Source organism: Jaculus jaculus, chromosome 20, assembly GCF_020740685.1.
Source record: "Jaculus jaculus isolate mJacJac1 chromosome 20, mJacJac1.mat.Y.cur, whole genome shotgun sequence".
Taxonomy (NCBI): Eukaryota; Metazoa; Chordata; class Mammalia; order Rodentia; family Dipodidae; genus Jaculus; species Jaculus jaculus.
In genome coordinates, this window is record NC_059121.1 from 11,227,174 (window position 1) to 11,252,005 (window position 24,832).

The 24,832-nt window shown below is 43.1% G+C and overlaps 1 protein-coding gene and 1 pseudogene across 1 annotated transcript in view; both read left to right on the forward strand.

Moving 5' to 3' along the window:
* Positions 1 to 24,832, forward strand: part of LOC123456275 (zinc finger protein 585A-like) — a 649,667-nt gene that overhangs the window by 599,593 nt on the left and 25,242 nt on the right.
* Positions 11,677 to 12,231, forward strand: LOC101599936 (annotated as a pseudogene).

A 24,832-nucleotide genomic window follows, 5' to 3' on the forward strand; every position in this document is an offset into this window, starting at 1 on the left:
GACCTCCACAGTCCTCTGCCTGCCATATAAGCTTGTTTTCTTCCTGAATGTAGAATACTGAGGTCTAGCATAGAAATCCCCCAGGGAATTTGGCACACTCCTCCTGGGAGCACTTAGTAGGTACCTGGTTTCATGGTGCCTCTGGGGTGAAAGGAATGCAAGCAAAGACTTTCTCCCCACTGAGCACTTCTTGGTCTAGGGACACTCAGAGATGGATTGATTAAGGGAAATCCCAGCCTTGGAAACATACTGTGTTCTCATACATGGTCCTGCTTCTAGGATTCACCAGGAAGGTGGACAAGGAATGCCAGTGACCATGGTCATTTAGTCAGCCAGTGTAGAGGGAGAAGGGGCAACAACAAGGGTCTATAAGACATGTTGACACACCTCTCTCTTTTCATTACTGAGGTGGTGGGGTTGCTTTTGTGAGTTTGAAGACAGTGTTAGTCATAGTGTACCAAACGAGCCTGAATTACATGGCAAGTGCCAGTCTTACTCTCCCTCCTCCATAAAAGTTCTGGGAAGGGCATGGGAGCACATCTCCAGCCTCAGCACTTGCAGGCTGAGACAGGAGGGTTGTTTGTTCAAGGCCACACTGTGCTACATGTAAGAAATCATGGGGTGCTTGAGGAAATAAAAAGAGAAACACACAGTGGTATATGCCTTTGATCCCAGCCCTTGGGAAGCATAAGTAGGAGGATTACCATGAGTTAAAAGTCATACCCTGAGACTACATAGTGAATTCCAGGTCAGCCTGGCTTAGAATGAAACACTGTTTAGAAAAATGAAATGTGAGGGAAAAGAGGAGCAGTAGAGCAAGGAGGGCAGGTAGAATGGTGGAAAGGGAGAGGTAACAGGAGGGAGGTGACTTAATGAGTAGCTCATGCCTCTCTTCCCAGCACTTGGGAGGATGATGCATGAGAACTGCCACTTCAAAGTAACGAGGGGAGAGGGCAGGTTGTGAGTTACTCTTCTCATATCACAGAGCTAGAACTGCTAACGAGAAAAGGACATCCAACATGGAAGCTTCATTCCAAAGGTACAAGATTGTGAAAACTAATGAGGCCGTGCAGAGACAGTTAATAATCAGTGGTTCCGAAGTGTCTGTGTGTACTGTGTATGGAAAGAGAAGGTGATCAATAGGTAAAAGACAGGTGAACTTTGGGGCACTGACACTATTCTACTTAATAATGGGATGCCAGATACCTGACATTTATTTGTTGAAAGCTACCAAGTATTTGCAGCAAAGAGTGATCCCTAATGTAAATTGTGGCCTTAGTGATCAATTAAACATTTGTTCATTATTTCTTACCACCATCACATATACAGGTTCATGATGTAATAATACAGTGAGTACATGAAAAATGCTAGGAAGAGGAAAGTATGAGGTATAAACTATAAGAATATGAAAAAATGTTTACTGTAGGCTCAGCTTCTGTAAAATAAGGCAGGTTTTGAAAGTAACACTTTGCAGTTTTCCAGTACTTCACAGGGCACTTGCAGGACTACGTTCAATCAAGAACAAAATGAGCAGTTGCTGAGTTGAACAAATAATGGTAGTTAGGAATCAGGGGTAAAAATGAAATCCCACAACACAGCAGCAAGCTATGTGAAATAAATTTAAGATGCTACTTGCATATAGTATTGTTTCAAAGCAGTAGTTTTATATTTATATATTTTGTATTTATACTGAATTCTGCTAGAAACATTTAAATATATCTCAAAATACCATAACCCCAATTCTGATTTTATTGGCCCACTGTAACTTGAGGTTGGAAGGTTTTTAATGTCCTTCTATGAACATCTAATGTGCAGCCAGCCGTTCTGTGGTAAAAGAAATTTAACAAGGAAACCAGACCCAGATGCTACTCTAGAATACAAGTTTTTATTATCCAGGCTTATACCAGAGAAACAGCATGAACCCAAGTCTCTTCCCTGTCCATGTAACTACCCTGCTTGTATTATTTTCTGGTTAGTGCAGTCCTAGGCACAAACACCCCTGAATAAACAGCTTTCTGTTCTATATTTGTACTTTAACACTGATTTACTGATAAGGAATATTCTGTTTGTGCCCACAAATCATGTAACCTTGGAAACTTGCAACTCCCCATTATTGTAAAGAATCCATAATGATGTCAGACTGTTTGCCACACGGTCTATAAAACCCCTGTGATGTCAGAGCTGAGTACTCAGTCTTTGGAAGTTACTCTCCTCAATCCATGTCGACAGGAATACATTTTCTATTCTCTTCTCTATCTTTGGTGACATGTCTGTGTGACTCAGTTTCTACTAACAGTTCAGCCATAAGTTCCAGGGTCTGGAGTGCTGATTGGTGCATGACAGCCATGTGCACTATGTGGCTAGCGCTTTGCAGTATTTTAGTTATAAATATTAGAAAACAGCCTTGTGTGGCAAAAGTCAAAGAATAAAGTGTAGATGTACTTCCTTGTATAGCTAAGTTGCAACAAGATGAAAATGAATTCCTCGTGGATGCCAAGCCTAAATTAATGCTGCTTGTTTTGTATAGATTTTTCAAATACTATAATTTGGTTTTGTTTATATTTGAAATCATAAACAATGTATAAATGCTAAAAGGAATAGATATAATTTGTACTGATATGGGGGTTATTATTTAAGATTTTCTATTGTTTTGCAAACAGAAATGCAATATGTGAAATTGCTTTCTTAAAACCTTTTAAATTACATTTTATTTGTTTATTTGAGAAAAAGAGAGAAAGAGACAGATAGAGAGTGGGTGTGTCAGGGCCTCCAGGCACTTCAAACCAACTCCAGACAACTCCAGATGCATGTGCCACCTTGTGCAGGTGGCACACATCAGTACTGTGGAATTGAACCTGGGTTCCTAGGTTTGGTAGGCAAGAGCCTTAAGCACTAAGCCATCTCTCCACCCTGTAATTGATTTTATTTTATTTATTTAATTTATTTGGTTTTTCAAGATAGGGTCTCAGTCTAGCCCAGGCTGACCTGGAATTTACTATGTATTCTCAGGGTTGCCTGCAACTCACAGCGATCCTCCTACCTCTGCGTCCCAAATTCTGGGATCAAAGACATGTGCCACCACGCCTGGCTGAAATTGATTTGGAAGTGATTTTTCTTCTGATCAGTCTAATCTCTTTCTTGTTTTAATTTTTGGTTTTTCTAGGTAGAGCCTCATTCAATCTCAGTCTGACCTGGAATTCACAGTGTAGTCTGAGAGTGCCTCAAACTCATGGCAATTCTCCTACCTCTGCCTCCTGAGTGCTGGGCTTAAGGGTGTGCACTACCATGTCCGGCTAATCTGTTTCTTTTAATGTTAAAAATAAAAAGAAAGCAGGGCATGGTGGCACATACCTTTAATCCCAACACTGAGAAGGCAGAGGCAGGAGAATCACTGTGAGTCTGAGGCCACCCTGAGACTACAAAGCAGGACAGCTTTGGATAGAGCAAGACCCTCCCTGTAAAAACCAAAATAAAAAAGTAATTTTTAAAACAGTCTGGAGATCTGGCTTAGTGGGAAATCCCGCATGCATACAGCCAGAGTCTGGGAGAAAGAGGTGCAGAGGAGGAAATAGATAAGAAGAGGCGCAGAGAGACCAGCAGGCTGTGGGCAGAGCACAAAGCTCCGGGACGTCAAGAGAAGGTTCAGTTTTCCTCTTGTTCCCTCAGGTGTCTGCTGCCTTTGGAAGGTAACAGCCATCAGCTTTGGGGACATAAAGACAATACTTTGCAGTTAGAGGGGAAGGGCAGAAGTGTCCTCTTCTTGTCTTCACATTAGGTGGGATCCTTATAGCACCAGGATTTCAGGGTTTTCCTTAAATTGCATCTTTAAAAATGCATTTGTGTGTGTGTGTGTGTATGTGTATGTGTGCATGTCTCTGCATGTTGAAGTCAGAAGGAAACCTCAAGGTAACTACAGGCCACAATGAGACAATCTCTTCCCCAAGAGCTTTGGATGCTCCTGGCTCTGCTTCACACTGGCTTAGGTGCACTGGCATCATAGAAGCATGAGCCACGCTGAGCCCAGTTTTAAGTGTGTGCTGGGGAACCAAACCCAGGCTGCCAGCTGTGCAGCATTGCAGCATCTACCCAGCCTTGGTGTCAGTGTTGGTATCTGAATAACAGGACACACAGTGTATGGAATAGAGACTGCATCCCAACTGTGGTCAGTCATGGGAGACTCACCATCTAAGCCCCCACCCTTTGCCTTCTGCCTCCATTCAGCACAGCAGACAGAGCTCTGCTTTACAATCCTGTCAGGCCTCACCATCTGACAGGGGATGACTGTTGGGATGTACCAACAGCCCCCAGCTTATCCCAGCAACTCTTTACCCTTGCCCGCCACACTGGCTGGAAAAGAGTTACATGGCACCACTTTCCAGTACAACCAACTGAGTCAAAATAGGGAATCAGATTCTCTTGACATCCTACTGGGACAGTGCTATAAGGAGTGGAACCAGGACCAAGGGAGTGGCAATCAAGTACTCCCCCACGGAACTATATTGCGTTCTCTTACTGTATTGTGGGTTTAAAACTTCACTTTTGTTTTTGCTTTTTTTATTCAAGGCAAAGTTTTACTCACAGTTACCCAGAATGACCTGGAAGTCAGCTTTTAGCCACAGACCTACATCAAACCAACAGCACCTCTCCTTCCTCATCCATCTGAGTACTGAGATGAAAGATGTGTGCCAACACACTCAGCTTTATTTATTTTTTTTATTTGTTTGTACATGTGTGTATTGGTGCACCAAGATCTCTTGCAGCTAGCTGCAAACATGCACTTGATGCATGAGCCATTTTTTTGGATGGGGGGCATCCAGCTTTATGTGAGTAATAGGGAATCGAATTTGTCCATCAGGCTTTATATGCAAGTGCCTTTAAATACTGAATCGTGTCCCATACAAGAGTTTTGTGTGTTTGGAGACAGAACCTCACTGTATTGCCCAGACTGTCTGTGAAATTGTCCTTTAGCTCTGACTTCTGTGGAATATTTACTGAAGGCTGTTTCACTGCCCACAAGTAGGATGTACAGGCCTATGCCGTCATGATTGAGCTGGAGGTGAGATTTAAACTCAGGTCTAGATCACTGCACCTGCTTTACCCTAACAGGGCACTGAGGGGAAATCAAGACAGAGGCGTAAGGAGACAGGAAATGGTAAAGCCTCTAAATAATGCTGCACTGGAATTTACAATGGCTTTTTCCTCACTGCACTGGAGAATCCTGTGTTTACATTAGGCTTTGAGGGGCCTTAATGTTCTAGTAGAACAAGTATTTTCCTCAGTCTTTCAGTTGGAGAAGGGACTGACCTGTGTGAGGGAGGAGGATCTGTGGGAGAAAAGGAGGCCTGAGAGGTGTGAGGTAAGAAGACAAGTGTGAGGGAAGAGGTGATGGCCTAAGAGAGGACTTGCAGGTCTGAGGGATGAGGTAAAGGTCTATGGAAAGAGAGGGTCTGAAGGAGGCTCACAGTGCAGAAATCCAAGGACTAAGTAGAGCAAAACCTTGTGAGAGGAGACTTGGAGGCTTTCTGAGGATTATGCTGGTAGCAGTTTAACAGAGAACGTGAGTGTTTCCTGCTGGCAGTGATCTCCATGTGGAGGTGAGATCTGATAGGACACAGTGGGCAGCTAAATGAGGACTGCATGTGGTAAGCATTTCTGAGGCAGGAGGCAGTTTGGAGAAATAGGGTTTTGAGTGAAGGGGAAATTTAGATGGGAACTGAGCGAGGAGGGGTTTGGTAGAGGAGAGCAGTGTTAGTCTGAATGTCAAGGTGTGGTCTACAAGGAATGAGGCAGAATAGAGTGATGACAAACATTTAGGGAAACATGAGAAGGGAATGGGGTTCCTCAGTGTCGAATCTTGGTATCCATCACCTGTTAAGAGATGAGAATTCCAAAACAATTAGCAAATTTTGTTTTGAAACCTGCCTACATGGAGAAAATATTCCTTCTGTAAAGAATGATTTCAAAAAAGAACTGAGACAGGTGTTGTGGCCCATGCCTTTAATCCCAGCACTCAGGAAGCAGAGGTAGGAGGATCACTCTGAGTTTGAGGCCATTGTGGGGCTAGAATATGTTTCAGGTCAGCCTGGGCTATAGTTAGAGCTTACTTAAAAAAGAAAACAAAATACAAATAATGAAAAAGTACAGTAATGAGCAATGATCAATGCCTAAGTGTTTTTAACCTTTGAGGATAACCTTTATATTTTTCCCCAGATATAAACTTGAGTTTTTGAGTGTGTGAGCGTTTGAGGACATTGGAGAACAACGCTGTGCCTGAAGGTTCCACAGAGGCACATGGGGAGGGGAGTGGTGGGGCAGGGCAGAGAGGGGAGAAGCTACCTGCTCTGTAGCCCTACATGCCCTGGCTCCCTCAGTAGCCTCCTCCAGTTTTAGGAGTGAAGGAAGAAGCAGGATCACTAGTCCCACCATGATGTTCTTAAGGCCTTTTGTTTTTTTGACATAAGGTCTCAGCCTATTTACCAGGCTGAAAATGAACATGTAGTAGTGCAACTATGGCCTCCTAGTAGCTGGGATTAAAGGCTGTGCCACCTGTGCAGGCTTTTTGTTGTGTGTTTGATCCAGGGTCTTGCTATGAAGTTCAGGCTGCATGGAATTCCCTGTGTTGTATCAGTTGGCTTCTGACTCATGGCAGTCCTCCTGTCTCGGCCTGCAGAGTGCTAGGATTACATATATGGAGTACCATTCCTAGCTTCATTGCTCATCTTACCCTCACCTTAGCTACCAGTTTATGACTTCTTCTAGCCTTTCTCAGCACACAGATGAGACAAGATAGGCCCATAAAATATGGGAGAAGTGCCATCTAGGAATTGGACCATATAGCCACAACCCAACCCTCTATAAAAATTCATCTCAAATTTTCATCAGAACTTGAGTGTCTGAACACTTGGCTCTGAAGAGGGAGCACGCAGATTTGGCTCCAGCATCCCCTTTCCAATGTGTTCAGTAGCTACAAACCAGCCCTAATTCTGTCTCCTTCCTAAGAAGGAATGGTTTGGATGGGGAAACTGAGGCATGGAGGGGTGGAAGCATGGATTCATGAGCTTCTTCTGGAATGTAACAGCACAGTTCTCAGCTCTGATCTAGGGTGTGCTGCCGCCTTGAGCAGGAAGAAGTGATCTGATGGGAAGGGACTCCACTCCCACTGTGTCAGGAAGGGATGTAGTTAGATTTATTCATAGAACAAGCAAGAGCAAAGAACCTCCACCAACTGAGGAAAATGGACGGGAGGTGTCCAGATGGGCAGAGTCCTTGGTGTTCTCAGTCAGAAACACAGCTGTGTGCTGACTTATCTGTATACATGGCATGAGGGGTCTACTAATGTCCCTTGCCAAGTCTTCAAAACAGAGAGATACCATTGAAAACAGAGAGAGCTAATGGGTCTAAAACCTCTGGCATTTATAGGCATGAGAGAGTTTGTAGCCCATGGCTGGAAATTCCAGTGCTTAAGAGGCTGAGGCAGGAAGATTTAAGAACAGCTTGGGTGATACAGATTAAGACTTCTCTGAAACATCAAAGAACAAAACAAACAGTATGAAGAATTAGGAATTAAGAGATGGGACAGATATGTAGACATACAGGGTCAGCCATAGAAAAAACAAGCAGACTAGATGTATCCTGTAGCAGATTTGAGGTACAGTCCCCATTTGAGAACAGCTTGGGTGATACAGATTAAGACTTCTCTGAAACATCAAAGAACAAAACAAACAGTATGAAGAATTAGGAGTTAAGAGATGGGACAGATTTGTAGACATACAGGGTCAGCCATAGGAAAAACAAGCAGACTAGATGTATCCTGTAGCAGATTTGAGGTACAGTCCCCATTTCCCTGCCCATTATCTCTATCCTTTCACTCAGTGACCAAGTTAAAGCCCAAGAAAACATTGGAATTAGGAGCTGTGGACACACCACAGGGTGGGACAAGATAAGGGACCCTCTGCCATTCCACTCATAATAGAGGCACAGAATAAATATTCACACTGCAAAAGATGGCATTGGGAATAGCAAAGAAATATTCAACCAATACAAGATTTAAAACAAACAGGGCAAACATCAAACTCTGTAGCTTCAAGCCCAACAACTACTCAGTGACAAATCTCCCAAGTCCAATAATTCTAACCAGCAACCAGTCTCTGGAGTTCCAATTCCACCCCTCCAGCTAGGCTACTCACAGTCCTGGAAAACTTCATTGGGGCCGACAGCTCTCCTTAGCAGCCATCTCTTGGTCCTGGCATCTCCACTGGGTCTTCACTGCAAGCCATGGTTCATCCTCATGGCCCCATGGGATCTCCATGCAGGCAACCAGAAAACCTGCTTCACACTGTCCATGGCCATTTCCAAAACATAAGACCTTGCTGCAAACTCAATGACCCTCTCCTGCATTTTTGTACTCCACAGTACCAGGTAGGGTGCCAATTTGTTAATCCAGGGGGTTAATAAAGCAGACTTTGAAGAACAGGACACTTCTTGAGCACTCAGGCTCCTCCAAAAGAGTCTACATTCTTCCCATTGCCCCAGTGCAGGTCAGCTGGCCTTATCTCAAATGCCATAATCTCTCAATTGCAGCTGGACAGGCAACAGTTCACCCAAAGATTTTTATTTCTGTGCCATATCCCTCTGCTCACACCAGATGCTACTGAACAATCTGCTTCATGTCCTCAATGTCCCTGGCTTCTTCTCCTCCGAAGGTGATAGGGGAAATAGTGGAGCAGGTGTCTACCTGCCCCTCCTGCATGGTCCTAGCTGCAGTGTGCTCATGGTCTGTCTTCTTGCTCTCTCTCTCAGCTAATGTGACCCGCAGTCTCTGAGCATCTGGCATTCTCAGGGCACGAACTTGTGCTTCAGGATTATGGTGTAGAGGAGGGTAGTGCTAGGAGAGGCACATTCAGCACTTCTGCAGAAGCCCACCTCCAAACCTGCCACTGGGCCCTTGAGTGGGAGGAGGAGGATGTTGAGCCAAGGAGGCAGAAAGTTAGCTAGTGCATGCCCTGGGCTCTGTTTTTTGCAAGGACATATAGTTGGTCCCGAAGGTACAGGCCTGAAATCCCAGCTACATGGGCAGGAAATACAAGAGTATTTCATCTTTAGAGCCAGCCTGGTTTAGAGTGAGACCATGTCTCCAAACAAAAGTTTAAATAATGAACTGAGGATGTGACCAAGTGTCAGATACTTTTCCTAGCATGCAGAAAGCTCTAGGTACAGACACCTCCTCCCCCCGCCCCCCCATACACACCTCTGACTAAAGGAGGGGAATTGTCTAATAACAGTCTTCCAGCCAGAAAGTGGGAATCTTCAGTGCTGTCCAGGTGGTAGCAACCTCGGGGCCCGAAGAAGCGATGGAGAAATGCAGAGACAGAAGGGGAAGAGAAACAAGGGGGGAGGTGGCAGTCATACACTAGATTTAGACAAAATGATAGTCACAGAGAGTTAGACACATCTAGTGGCACAAACGCAGGCGCACACAGCTGGTGCACAGGTGGGCTGTGGCTGGGTATAACGAGTCCTGATTCCACTTCTCAGTGCTTCGATCCAGGAAACCCGGTGTGCTGGAAAGTGGGCCCCGTGCACTGGTTAATAAAAGTCCCATCAATCCAGCTGGTAGAACACATCTATAAAACCACCTTTCTACACCACTCTATGGCTGCAGTGTTCCTATGCATGCCTCAGACTCTACAGGATCTAGATATACTGACTCTTGTATCCACTGGGCCTGAATCAACCCACAGTTCGCTATGGCACAGGAGGCCTTGAAGTCTCTGTGGAAGGTTGCCTGGTACCTGAATCATGCTGGTGGTCTCTGCTTGCATGGCCAGATGGGTGTCACCCAAGGTTCCCAGAGCCAAGAGATAGAGCTCAATGTGAGATTTTTGGGATCAAGATAGAGACCCTGAAACCAATTATTTCTTTACTCCAACACTTTTTTTTTTTTTTTTGTAATAGTAGAAAAGACAGGTGATATCTGAAGACAGAGAGATGAAGGCATTGGATCCAGGAAAAATCAATAGAAGAGGAGAGGGAGGCATGGGCTAGGGAAAGTGCAACATAGTTCAGGACGTTAATGAGGTCCAAAGAGGGTGTTGTGGGAAGAGGAGGGAAACTGTCCTGGGAAAGCGGCTGGCCTTGAGTGATATGCTGAGGAGGGCCTGTGGAAAGGGCATTCCCTCATCCCAGCTCAGAGATATCCTTAATGACCATAGCAGGAAGTTGGCCCTAAATCCCAGGCTTTCTCTAAGCATACCCAGGTTGCTGCAGAGAGCTGTAGGGGTGGTACATTCCAGGCTTGTTTACATGAAAAAGAACAGAAGATTTTGTAGAAAAGGAGGATGGAGGAGGAGAAGCCTTTAGGGGTAATGGAAAGCGTAGTCCATATATCTGCATTCTTGCATCATGAGGATGTGGAAGTCTGAACGGGATGCTGGGGTGGATGGTCTGGATGGATCAAGTTTACAGAAGCCTAGAGAGGGGCCCATGAATATAAAAATAGAAATAGTTGCTGAGGAAGTAATAACAGGAGTTTTTGAAACCATTTGGATTTAGATCTTCTAAAATGACCTGTATAAGTTAAATGGGCAAATTTAAGACTGAACATGTTCACAGAAGTGTCCATATTTCACTTAGTAAATATGAGTCCTGACATGCAGATAAATTTGCTTTTCCTCAGAGGAAAGAAGCAATGTCTCATGGTCTGGCTTCAATAGGAATATGACAGAACAACTATAATCAGAACAGGGTGTCTCAAGGTGTCAATTCATACACAGGAAAATATTATAAATTGGCCATTTTTAAAAGCAAATACAGGGCTGGAAAGATAGCTTAGCAGTTAGGACACTGGCCTGCAAAGCCAAAGGACCCAGCTTTGATTCCCCAGGACCCACCTAAGCCAGATGCACAAGGCGATAATTTGCATCTGGAGTGGGCTTGCAGCTAGATGTCCTGATACTCACATTCCCTCTCTGTCTCTTTTTTTCTCTCTTTCAAATGAATAAATTTTAAAAGATGCAAACATAAAGCCAGGCAGGGAAGCACACACCTTTAATCCTAGCACATGGGAGGCTGAGGTAGGAAGATCACTGAGAGACCAAGGTCAGTCTCAGTCTGCATAGTTTCCAGGTCAACTTCGGCTAAAGTGAACCCCTACCTCAAATAAATAAGTAAATAAATAAATATATAAAAATAAACCAAAAAAGGAAATATAATAAAATATAATAAATATATGTTATATAATAAATATAATAATTTTGGCTCTGCATTTGTCAATTTTAACCCTGCACAATCCCTTGTTGCCTGTATGTTTGTTGTAAGCTTCCTGACAAGTGAGTTTGATTTCCATGTGAGAACCTGTTAGAGGCCTGCTTGCTATCCATAGATTGGCTCAATAAGAATTTTCAATGAAGCCATACAGAAATTGAGTGAAAGGGTGTTATAGGTAAGGTCTCCAGATGTAATACCTGCATCTGTACTGGAGGTCATGAACCCCTAGTGAGCCAAATAACACTCTGTATACAGAGTAACAGTCCACTAGACTGTAGCTGTTGAGAAAATAATAAAAGACATGAGTGTGGGGTCTGCAGGCAGCGGGGGCAGGGGCACTGCTCGGCCTGTGCCTTTCTCCCGCTGCTGGAGTCCTGGGCCCCAGCTTCTTGCCTGACCTGCAGGCACCTCATGAAGCCTCAGGTCCTGTTCGTCCTCAGCCATCCTGAGCCCGCAAGGGGACCCAGTGCCTACGCATCGTGGAGGAATACGGCTGTACACACCTGCAGGAGAGCTTCTGATGAGGGGAAGAACCCAGATTCACAGGTTGGTGAGCTTATTGAGAAGCATATTAAAGAAGGAAAGATTGTGCCATTTGAGATAACCATCAGCTTATTAAAGAGGGAAATGGATCAAATAATGGCCGCCAGTGCACATCTTGATTGATGAGATTTCCAAGAAATCAAGACACTCTTCAAGATTGGAACAAGACCATGGATGGGAAGGTGGATGTGTCTTCATTTTGTTTTTGACTGTAATAATGCGATCTGCACTAAATGATGTCTCAAGAGGGGAAAGCAGTGGGAGGAGTGATGACAACAGAGAGAGCTTGGAAAAAAGAGTTCAGACTCGCCTCCAGCCAGCAAAACCGATGATTGACTTATATGAAGAAATGGGGAAGTCAAGAAAATAGATGCTTCTAAGTCTGTTGATGAAGTTGTGAAGATTTTGGACAAAGAAAGCTAACCCTGAAAGCACCCTTGAAATGACACTTGAATATTGGTTTGGTAGCTGTTGTCCCAACCCCCACAGCAGTTTTAATCTCTCAACATTTTATCTCAATTAGTGACTAGAAAATACACACTAAGACGAGTTACATTTATTTTATTTTTAATGTTTGTTCATGAGTAGACAGTGAGTTCAGGGTCAGCTTCATTCTGATTATCATGGTGCTCATAAGACAGAGAAGGGAATCAGCTAGCTCTTTGTTTTTATTAAAAAGACCCTTCACTCTTATAGTTTGTGCCTTCTGTGAACAATATTTTTTTAGAATGAATGTATTTTTTTAGTAATTATAAAATGTTCAGATTAGAGATTTCTACTGTTTCTTTTTGCTGCAGATTTAAAATTTCCAAACTAATGAGTAAATTTGTAGACCAAATTTAAAAGAGCTTTTTGTGTAGTCAGGTCCTACACAAGGTGTTTAGTAAATGCACTCATAAAGTGGATTCCTAGCGTTGTTTTAGTATTTATCAAGTAACTGACCATTTCCTGTAGGAAGAGGAAAACCAAGGTTTTGATGTATTACAGCTTGTGCAAAGTTATCTGAAAGTTGTATGCAAGTCTGCTTCCAAGGTTTGGGCTGGAGTTGGAGGGGTTCAGAACCTGGAAGAATTGTCTGTATTCTTCTGAAAGAATCTGGGTACAGGATCACATCGTGTCCTTCTGCTCCATACACAGTGCTATTCATTGTTAACTGATGTTAACAAAATTCCTAGCAAGGGAACCTTGAGATGCGTATGCTAGATTGGTGTTAATGTGACTCACTTCTCATTTTAGTAGTACTTTAAGGGAGTTTTGTTTTGCTCTGTTTTGTTTTCTAGACTAAACATGTAGTTAGAATAAATTAGAAAAAGCAATCTAATGGTTAATTTTCCCATTTGTATTTTATTTTCTGAAATACTTTTTTCATAGTTATTTGTTTAAAAAGATTTAAAAATCATTGTACTTTGGTCAGAAAAAAATAAATATATCTTATAAATGTCAAAAAAAGAAAAAGAAATGAGGATGGCTTTGGAGAGATTCATATGTGTGTCTGTCACAGAGCTCCATGTGCTTTCTGAGGGAGCTCTCATGCCAGCAGACAGCAACACAGAGAAGGATCTTTAACCCTAGTTCCTTCTCATCAAGGCTGCTGGGTGGAGCTTTTCGGGGAGTGGCAATGGAAGGGCTTGCTTGTGTGGAAGAGCCATGCAGATCTATGTAGCTAGTTTTAAAGCTATATTTAATAGGTTGAGCATTAAAGGTTCATTATTTCAAAAAGGCACCACCGTCTTGAATTGAAGTACTACCTGGTGAGGTCTGAAGGGTGTTGGCACTTTTTCATGTGGCCTTAGGGTATGTGAGGTTATAACACACAGCTGGCCTTTATGAGGATGGATATCTGAGCACTATAGCCATGGATTTCTACAGTTTCTGCAAACCCAGAAAATAAATTTCAGTTGACTGGAAATTTCTCAGTGGTATGGTTTTGTCCCAATCCAAAGGGTCTAAGACTATACCATAGAAAAGCAAGGCGGTAGACAGGGTTGGGGTGATGGCTCAGTGGCTAAGAGTGCATGCCATGAAAGCCTGAGAGGACCTGACTCACCTTGAGTTTGATTCCTTGGCACCCACATAAGCAGTTGAGGGTGGGCATAGATGCCTATAATACCCACATGTGTGTATGCTGCCCTTTGTGGCAGCAGCAGTCACAGCTGCCAGAGCTCACTAGCCAGCCAATCTTAACAAAAAATGGTAGCTCTGGGTTCAGTGACAAACTCCATCTCAAAAAAACACGTTTGTAGTAATGGGGGGAGCATCTGTCATTGGCAGACAGTCTATGACTATTTGAACATAAATGTGCATGCACTATACATGCACACAACACATATACCACACATATGCAAGCAAAAGAAAAACAAAAATGACAAGGCCTTGGAAACTTTCCAATTTCTTTTTTTTTAATATTTTTTGTTCATTATTTATTTATTTATTTGAGAGCAACAGACACAGAGAGAAAGATAGAGGGAGAGAGAGAGAATGGGCGTGCCAGGGCTTCCAGCCTCTGCAAACGAACTCCAGACGCGTGCGCCCCCTTGTGCATCTGGCTAATGTGGGACCTGGGGAACTGAGCCTCGAACCGGGGTCCTTAGGCTTCACAGGCAAGCGCTTAACCGCTAAGCCATCTCTCCAGCCCAAACTTTCCAATTTCTAATGATGTACCTAGCTTATAAGGAGTCAGAAGCTGGAATGCTGAATAAAACATGATAGTAAGGGAAAATATTGGCATAATGAATAATATGAATACAGAACATCAAAAAGAAAGTAAAAAGGTTGGGAAGATGTCTCCCTGGCTAAAGACATTTGCTTACAAAGCCTATTGGTCTTGGATTCAATTCCCCACTACTTATATAAAACCAGACGTAAAAGATTCCACATGTGTTTGAAGATCATTTGTAGTGAGAAAAGACCCTAGTAACCCATTCTTATTATCTCTTTTCTCTCATATAAATAAATAAAATATAAAATAAATTGAAGCTACAAAAACTCAAATAGGATCATAAGAAAATTGGTGCTGGGGAGGTTGCTCAGTAATTAAAGGAGCCTGCTTGAAAAGACTGCTGTCCCAGGTTCAATTCTATAGCACTCATGTAAAGGCAGATGCACAAAGGGGAGCATGGATATAGAATTTGCAGGAGCAAGATGCTCTGGCATTCCCATACTCCCTCCCTCTCTCTTGCACACCTTCTGTCTATGTAAAAATAAATAAAAAGGAAGAAAGAATGGAAAGAAAATGGAAAAGTTAACTGTGGTTTTCAAGGATGAGAATAAAAAGAAAAGATGTAAAAGACAGAGCCATAGATATTACTTAGTCTGATAGAAACTGTAAAAAATATTTGAAGGGAGCCGGGCGTGGTGGTGCACGCCTTTAATCCCAGCACTTGGGAGGCAGAGTAGGAGGATCACCATGAGTTCGAGGATACCCTGAGACTACATAGTGAATTCCAGGTCAGCCTGAGCTAGAGTGAGACCCTACTTCGAAAAGCCAAAAATAATATACATATATGTTTGAAGGAAAATGAACACAGCCTTAGAGGACTATAGAATGATTAAATTTTAAAGGGGACAGTAGAAGAAAATATAGATTAAAAACAAAAACAAAACCAGCTGAGCCCAGAGGGAAGGGGAAATAATCAAGTGCCCAGTAGTTTCCTGGGCCTGTGTCACCATGTACCCCGTGTCCACATTCTGGATGTTACTCTGGGTTTGTGTCTCTGGCTTTCTATATCTAAATCTCCGTGATTTCTGCCTCTGAATCTGTCACTATCTCTGACTGACTGAATTTAGTTGTGAATTTTACCTATCCCCTTTGTCTCCGATGTCACTGTGTCATCTTGTCCTAGTGTCTCTCGGAACTTCTTCCCCAGAAGGCACTGTTTTAGGAACCTGATTATACATCCTGTTGGGTGAACTTGATCAGGGACTTGGCCTTCCGCAAGTGTGTGGGGGACTCAGGATGGAACCTGGGAAGTTTTGCATGTTACACAGGAAATTTGCCTCAAGTCACATTTAAGTGCCATTTAATTTCCTTTTCAGAAAGGATTTCACTCTGTAGCTCAGTGTGAACTTTAAATACAGATAGCTTGCATGATGGCTCACTTTGTAATCCGTGAGCTCTGGAGGCTGAGGCAGTAATAGTATTGCCACCAGTTCAAGGTTAGGCTTCCCTTCCTAGTGAGTTCTAGCCCAGCTTGTGGTAGTGTCAGACCCTGTCTTTTAAAAAATAAAAATCATATCTTAATCTCACAAGAACAAAAAAAAAAAAAGCAAAACAATCAAAACACAGGAGGAGAAGGAAAGTTCCCAAGGCAAGTGCAGTCCTCACAAAGCAGTCTGACAAAGCTTTTCTGGAACCAGAGCAGGAGTCAGTGATACAACAATGTCTGTATTTGACCCAGAGATGCTCGGATACACACATACACTTCAGGTTACATAGATGGAAAGGACAGCAGCTCTGAAGTGTTAATCTTGTGTCTGAGTCTGTTATGCACAGAAGTGAGGGTTTTCTGGCCCACAGAGAGGCTCCTTATTGCCTTCTAGTATTCCCACCCAAATTTCCAGGAGCCCTGCCTCCACTGAGCTGGGTCCCTTCTGCTTCTCCATGCTGCGAAGGAGAATCTCAGAGGTGTTCAATGCCCCTCCCCTTTACAAGCCTTACCTGTATAAACCTTCAGGCTTTGGGTAGCTCTTTCACTGGTGCCATAGGATTGCCTAGACAATCCAGGGAAGTCAGTTGTGCTGAACATAATCACTAAACCAGAACAATAGGAGAGCTCAGTAGGTCTCCAAGGTGGCAGAGCTCAGGAAGCACCCAGGTAGGGGAGAAGCCGTGCCAGGATGTTACTGGGTGTGGTGGGGGCTCAGGAATGTCCTTGAACCCAAATCCTGAGTTTGTGTTTGTGTTTTAACCAAACTCAGAAGGATAATTATTAAATTATAGAGTGAGAGATGACAGACAGCTGGCTAACAAGGAACACAGAGCAGAGGGTGACAACACCCATGGCGACCGAGGGGGCTGAAGGAGGTACGTTGGTTGCTGGCATGGTTGGTTTTCTGCTGCTGCTGCTGCTGCCTTCTCCTGCAAGTTTCCAGCCCATGAAGCAGGGCTGACCAGGCAGGGCAGGCTCAAGCAGAAGCCCTGGAACGTTTTCCTCTGTCTTCCTGACCCTAGCCCAAATTTAAGTCACTGAATTGCAGAACACTAAGCTCTTTGCAGTGCACTAATGTAATGCCAAATAGCACTTACCGTGGTTGTTTCCTTGTTTTTATTTGCTTTTTGTGACAAGGTCTCTCTAGATAGCCCAGGCTTACATCAAACTCTCCATTCTCCTATTTCATTTTTCCTGAATAGATGGGATTAAAGAGCTGTGCCACCACATCCAGCTCCTATTTTGTTTTGTTTTCCATATTATTTAAGGTTGACACATAAATAACCAATGGCATATTGTGGGGCACAGTAAGGGAACAGAGTAAAGGTTTGTCAGAATGCAGCCATGACTGTGGAGTTCTCTTGTCAATGGGTGTGTGCGTGTTGCTGTGACTGAGCTGCGAGCTTTTAGCAGAGCCTGCATGGTCTGCGCTTCCTAAGTCTGCCAACCCTAGATTTGGAGAAGCTAAAGGAAGGCTTCCAATTTTGTAACTCATAAAGCCTAAAGCTCAACATCCAGGTGTTCCTATGCAACTCAAGTGTTCACACACTAGGGGAAAAAAAAAAAAAAAAGACTATGAAAGCCAGAGAACTTCTCATCTGTTCACCTTTTGGAACTCCTCTGTCATGTTCATGGTGCTCCCTTTTTATTCTACTTGGTTCTCAAAGTACTTTTAAACCCTTCATAATCAATTTATACTATCACACTAGGAAGGGTCACATGTACAAAGCAGTTTATCCTGAACAAACTTTCAATTTGGTTCAGAAATGGGGGAAGGGTTTGCAGTGCCAGGCACAGCTTGGCCTCCATGTGGGTCCAGTCGTCCTTCTCCCTCTCCCTGTTCAGAGGCCGACCACCATCTCCCTAGTGCACCTGTGCCCTGCGGTGTTAGTGTTAACAGGGCTAGATGGTTCATATAACTGTTTCAACAGAACTGAAGTAGAGGTAGCGTACCAGGACTACAGAGGTCTTTCCAGAGGGAGAGAAATGGTCACAGACAGCTCTGACTACTAGGGTCCACATCCTGCCCATAGCAGGTATTTTGTCATTGTTGGACAAAACAGCCAATGTGATACCTACTGTTTATAGGAGGAAAGGGTTCATTTTGGCTCACAGTTTTGAGGGGAAGTTTTATCTTGATGAAAAGCATAGCAGGGTCAGACAATCTCATGTTACAGCTTCACACATGAGTTGGGATAGAAGAAGAGACATTATAAAGAAATAAACCTCAACACCAACCGAGTGATGCATGTCCTCCAGCAAGGCTCCAATTCCCAAAAACTTCACCAGCTGAAGATTAAGTAGGAGGCTTAATCACAAGCACATAGTTATGTCTGTGCTGGAGGTAGGAAGGAATGCGAAAGTGAATGAAAGGGGAAATGAGTGAGCAAAAGACTGAAAGCTGAATTTGCTCCATGTGTCAGTAATGTTCCCAGAACTGTGTTTACACCACTTGCAGAGACAAAGACTGCAAAGCCAGAGGCCTCCAGTCACATCCTGGAAGCTTTTTAGTCTTTAGTACTAAGCACAGAGGCCTTTGAGCTCTTGAAAGGATGCAGTATGAAATGGGAAAATGAGGAAGAGGAGAAAGTAAAGGAGAGTTTGATCCTGTGGGCTACCCTGAAAAGGGCTCTCAGGGGTCTGGCTAAGCTCTCAAGGGGTTTTAGACATTTGCCAGGTAGTAGTCCTGGCCAGAAAGTCCTCAGTTTCCACCAGTAAGCTCCAGTCGCTACGAAGTCTGACTAAAACCTTCAGCACCAGTTGTTGGAATTTGGGATTGGGTAGAGCAGTGTCAGGAATATGAGAAGGAAGGAAAGCCAGCTTCAACAGCACAGAGTATTCTTTATTCTGAATACCGAGGGACACAGCCATTTTTCTACAGGAATGAGAACTGTGGCCACCCTTAAGTGTGGAGGATTTGAAATTTAAAGGGCCAGGGATAGAGGCAGAAAGAAATTTGGTTGTTTCTTTTGCTTGCTAATCACCTGCTAAGAGCAGATTAGGGCCATTCTCCTGTGACCCCTTAGCTGTCATAGTCCAACCCAGCCTGTCTTTGAGTATGAGCCTACTTTGTAACTAATGTCCCTTATACTATGGCCCAGGAGAGTTTTATGGTCTACCAAGTTCAGTGGTCCAAGGTCTGTGGTTCATTAACCCTTTACACTCCTCTTCGGAGTGTTCTTTTTTTCCTGGAGCATCCAAATCTTTGCTCAGTTGAAAGAACCAACATGACACATTTGGAGGACCATTTCTGCTCTCTGCTCTAACATTATATTAACAAAATATGTCACAACAAATGTTGGTGAAAACTAGTATTGGAAGTAGGAAAGAATTCTTATATACTCCTGTTGGGAATATCATTTACTCTGGGTACTATGGAACTCAGTATGGAAGTTTCTCAGAATTGGAACAGAGTTATCATATGATCCAGCAGTACCGCTCCTGGGAATGTAACTGAGCATACTACAGCTATATCTCCACATCCATGTTTATTAGAGCACTACACGTAATATCCAAGATACACATACATGTATTTATATGTGCAAGTGAAGCTAGGAAAATGAAGGAGACTAAGGAGAGGGGAAAGAAGAAGAAAAGATTATAAAGGGAAAATATGGCCATATGCATGGTATACTTGAATGAAAATAATACCTATCACTGTGAACAGTGAATCTATACCAAAACATTACAAACCAGTCAGTGGGTAAACAACAAATAATGCCCAAGGCAGTGTAAAATGTATAGCACATCATTTTAAATATCTGGCTGTTGAGGAAAGCTTCCCTGAGGGCCCCTCCAGTACCAGTGGTGTTTCCTGCAGGCTAGCAGAAGGACAGAGTGACGGGGTTTACACAGTAAGAAGTCCTTGCCTTGTGGCAGCAGGCCCAAACTCTGCCCACAAATCTCCCAGGCCCTCAAGCTCCTCCTTGCCACTTTCGTGATGTCTCCCCTATGGGCTCTTTTTTCCTGGAAGCCCTCAGGCAGGCATCTTCTTGGTCTTTTCCTCAAATGTCCAAGTGTTTATGGAAAACATTTTTCTCATTGATGCAATGACCAATTTATCCATCCTAAATTCTCCAGGATCCTTTGTTCTTTTTGTTTGTTTGTTTGTTTCTACACAGTTCTCATCCTTTTGTAATGGAGTAGGTAATCACTAGTATGGTGTGCTGTTTTGAGTTGAATTACGTGTCCCTCAATAAACTCATGTATTCTGAATGCTTTCTACTCAGCTGGTGGCAATCTGGGGATTGGAGCCTTGCTGGAGGAGAGCTGTTATTGGGAGCAAGTCTGGGGTGTTACAGCTGCTTGGCCTTGCCAGAGCTCAGTTCACTGTCATGCTGTGGAGCTCTGCCTGCGGTGGCAGAGGTGTTGCCCAGTTTCTGCTCATTCCATTCTTCCCTTTGCCATCATGGAGCTTCCCCTCAACCCTGTAAGCCAAAATAAATCTTCCTCCCACAAGCAGCTTCTGATAGGGTGTTTTGTCCCAGTAATTTGAAGATAACCTCAGTGAGTATCATATATAAATAATAAATTTGTTTATGAAGAAATGAGGATAAATAAAAACACATATATACTCAATGTATCCATTGCAGTTATGGATTTTCAGATAGTATTTTCCTGTTAAGCATGGCATTTTGAGTCAATATTACTATGTTCATACAAAATTAGGTGTTATTTCCATAAGGAAATAATATTATAGAATAGGAAAGAGACGATACGTGGGTGAAAAATGTTATTGAAGAAATATTTGTGTGTATGTATGTGTGAGTAGAAAATATGGAATATTACACCATAATTTCTGTCATTTTTGTGCAAGGGCCTTTCTGATCTTTTCCTGTCGTATTCCAATTTAGGATATGTGCCACTCCTCCTGCCTTACAGAGCAAACCTCTGAAATAGTAAGCGGTTCTGACCTGATTCCTCATGTAGAACAGTGAAGCATAGGTAGACTCCTCACAGCCCAGCAGGTACAGTTGCTGATATTTGAGCACAGGGATTCCCCAGGAAGCTCTTCCTAGAAATGTGGTAAGTGAAGATGGCCCTCAACAAGCGTTGACCATTCCATGACCAGTGTAGAATGACACGGGATCTCTAAACTGTGACTTGCAGCCACTAAGAAGCAGCGGCATGATTTCATGCCTGTTATGGAGCACCATGATATTCTCAAAAATGGGATGCTGTTTTTATGTTTAGGCATAGATGGATTAAATATAAAAATAAATACAACATAGGCAAACAATTTAAAATCTAATAGAGAGGTTCTATTACCTTTAAAAGTATTTGAAAGTAGTGATGACAATTTCAGTTATTTGGGGGTATTTTTCTCCATTTCAGAGTTCAGACTGCTTGCTTAAGACAGTAGCTAGAAAGCCAGGCATTGTGGTACATGCCTTTCATATCAGCACTTGGGAGGCAGAGGTAGGAGCAGTGTGAGCTCAGGGCCAGACTAGGACTACAGAGTGAATTGTTTCCAATCACCACAGGCTAGAGTGAGACCCTGCTTTGATAAAAACTTAAAAAAGAAAAAAAAAAAGCCACATAATTGGAAAAAATTTTAAGGAAGATTTTCATACTTGCCATTTGTAAATAAGATACATATAATTCTTATGATGATACAAGGTTAAGTGCAAATTTTGCATGAGGGCCAGAATCTCCCGTAGAAAGCTTTGCTTTAACCTAATAGCATTGAAAAACATGGGTTTATTTTTATTTTTTATATGGTAGATTACATGGTGGCATATATGTCTACAGTTTGTTTGCAATGGCTCAGGGCCCTGGCACACCCATTCATTCTCATTCTCTCTCTCTCTCTGTCTCTCTCTCTCTCTGTCTCTGTCTGCTTTTCTCTCTCTCAAATACATAAATTAAGTAAAATGAAAATATGCTTATTTGTGTGTGAGTCCAGATTGCATCCTTTCTTCAGTCTTGTTTGTAGAGAACATGCCAGGTTCATTTGGAGACACGGCTCAGAAGCTGGGAAGATAAGGCCGAGGCTACATCCTTCAGTCCTCGCTGTAACTTTTGGCCTTGGTCCTGAGGCAAGGGACTGTCCTATATTTGTCTGAGGACAGGACCACTGCAGGATTTGACAATAGGTCCACTGCTAGGGTTAAGTCCAGATCACTTAGTGGTGGTGGTCGGGATGCAGTAGGCTTAGAGAATCAAATTGATAAGGGAATGGGAACTTCACATCAAACCAGGCTTTGGAAACAATGTAGCCCCAGGTTCTTTGGGAGTTCCCTGTGTTTCCGCAAATTTGTCCCTTATACCTTGCCAACCCCTTTTTTGTTTCACTCTGTAGAAAAGGCTGGCTTGAAACTCAGTATGGAAGCTATCTTCAAGCTTATGCTAAATCCTCCTGTCTCAGCCTCCAAAATAATTGGGTTTATAGCAACCTCTGGCTGCCTTCCACTTTTTGTATCCCCATATTTGCCCCTGTGACTGTGTTGGACACATTTAAAGGCAGTGTGCAGCCCTGGTCTGGGAAAGAACTTTGCACCCTTGGTCTTTATCAAGAACATGGTTAATCCAGGATGCAGGACTGCAGGAACAGCTGTGTACTGAGTCCTCTCCTTTTCCCCGTCTGCCAGATCTGTCTTAATATCTTCTCAGTAACGTATTGATGTGCAACAAGGCAGGAGACATAGACCTGCCTGGGTTCAAATCTCATGTCCAAAGATAAGCATGGTGGCACAGGGATGTAATATTAGTTACTGAAGAGCCTTAGGCTGGAAGAACTATGAAAAATGTGAGACCAGTTTGGGCTGCACAGTTAATTTAGATCAACCTGTGTGTAGCAGACAGCTTCAGGTTCGCTGAGATGAACTTCAAGACCAGATACAGTTATGGAAGAAGGGATATTTCTTGACACTTAACAGATCCAGAGGAAGTTCCATCATGGCAGAAGAAGCTGGCCTGCTCTTACAGGGCCAGGCAAGAGAGAGAAGCCCCAAGCTAAAAGCCACACAGCACAGCACACTCCAGACACTCCAAGTGGAACTAGGTACTTGTCGTATCTTTAGATTGAAATTGTAAACCCACCACCACTCCTTAGGACTGGACACTGAGATCAGCCCAGTGACACTGCGTCCTGCCAGGTGGCTGCAGATGCAAACTACAAACTAATAAAACACTGAATATGTTGGGGGCCATTTATTCAAACTACCACACTGGGTAACTTGGTGAGACACAGCCTTAATAAAATGAGTGTAGAGATGGGACCGTTGGGTGTGGTGGCACACTCCTTTTGTTCCTACTCTCAGAAAGCTGAGGTAGGAGGATTGCCGTGAATTTAAGATCAGTCTAGGGTGGAGGGAGATTGGTATCTCCTTCACAAAAATTAAAAAAAAAAAATAACTGGGGGCAACAGGAAGTTTGGTAAAGCACTTCTCTGGCAATCACAGGGTTCTGCATTCTATTCTAGTCCCTTCATCCTGTGGGACCTGATAGAAATGAATCCCTGCCTTATGACTCCTGCCTTCTAGAGAGGGAGACATGGCAATCTCCTGGCTCCCAGTGTTATGGGCATCACAGCAAGACTAAAGAATTGCCTGTGGTGCTTTAGGACACATGCACCTTCTCCTCTGGGACCCTGAAATGCAGGGCAGTAGTGGTGGAACACTGCCCACTATACAGAAAGATAAGTAGGGGCTTCAGGCAGGGACTGAGAGGGTAAAAGTGCTTACTGCAAAAGCATGAGCGACTGACTGGTTCTCCCTGAGTTCCATGCCACTGAAGGAAACAGTTCAGTGTGGCCATGTCTGCCTGTAACCCCAGTCATGTGAGTGGAGTCACAATGGACATGCCCCACTACACTCAGTTTTATATGGTGCTGGGGATTGAGCCCAGGGACCCATGCATACTACGGAAGTAGTCTATGGACCTACATCTGCAGCCCCTAGTAACTTTCATTTCCTTGTGTGTGCATGTGTGTGTGCGTGCATGCACGTGTGCGCACACATGTGAGATACATACATATCTATATAAAGGTGTATGTGTGGTATATGCACTTAAGTGAAAGTTATCGGATCAAGACTGAGAGCAGCATTAACTTATTGTTATAAAGATGAATATTTAGAAGCATCTATTATATAAAAGTAAAAATATGCTTATAAAGGTTATATAGATGATCTACTGTTCTGTAAAATGTGTAATTCTAGAATTACCACTATAGTTAGGTGCAAACTATGCAACAAAACAATATTAACAAAAAGAAATATGACATACAGTGACATAGTGAACCTGAGGAACATTAACAATGTGATGTAAATATGAGGAAAATTATGAACCATTTATTTTTTTTAAAATATTTTATTTATTCATTTGACAGAGAAAGAGGGAGAGAAAGAGAGAATGGGCATGCCAGGTCTTCCAGCCACTGCAAATGAACTCCAGACATGTGTGTCCCCTTAGGCATCTGGCTTATGTGGGTCCTGGGGAATTGAACCTGGGTCCTTTGGCTTTACAGGCAAATGCCTTAACCTCTAAGCCATTCCTCCAGGCCATGAACCATTTATTTTGAAATAAAGGTAGGCTATTCAAAAGACTGTCATTTGAAAACTGATTATTCATTGACATGTACAAGTCTGAAATGTGATCCCTATCTCTGACTCAGTATAAGTGGATCGACGTCCTGAACTTTTTCAAAGGCCTTAAATGTTGTTGAAGCATGGTGGTGCATACCAGCACTCTGTCATTTTGTGCACGAGCCCTTCTAATCTTTCTGTTTATTTGTTTGTTCCAGTCCAATTTCAGCGTATGTGCTGCTGAAACAAGTACTCCTACCTTACCTTACTAAGCAAACCTGTGAAATGGCAACTGGGTTCTGACCTTACTCTTTGTGATGAACAGGTCTGAACCTTGTGGCTTTCCTGGTT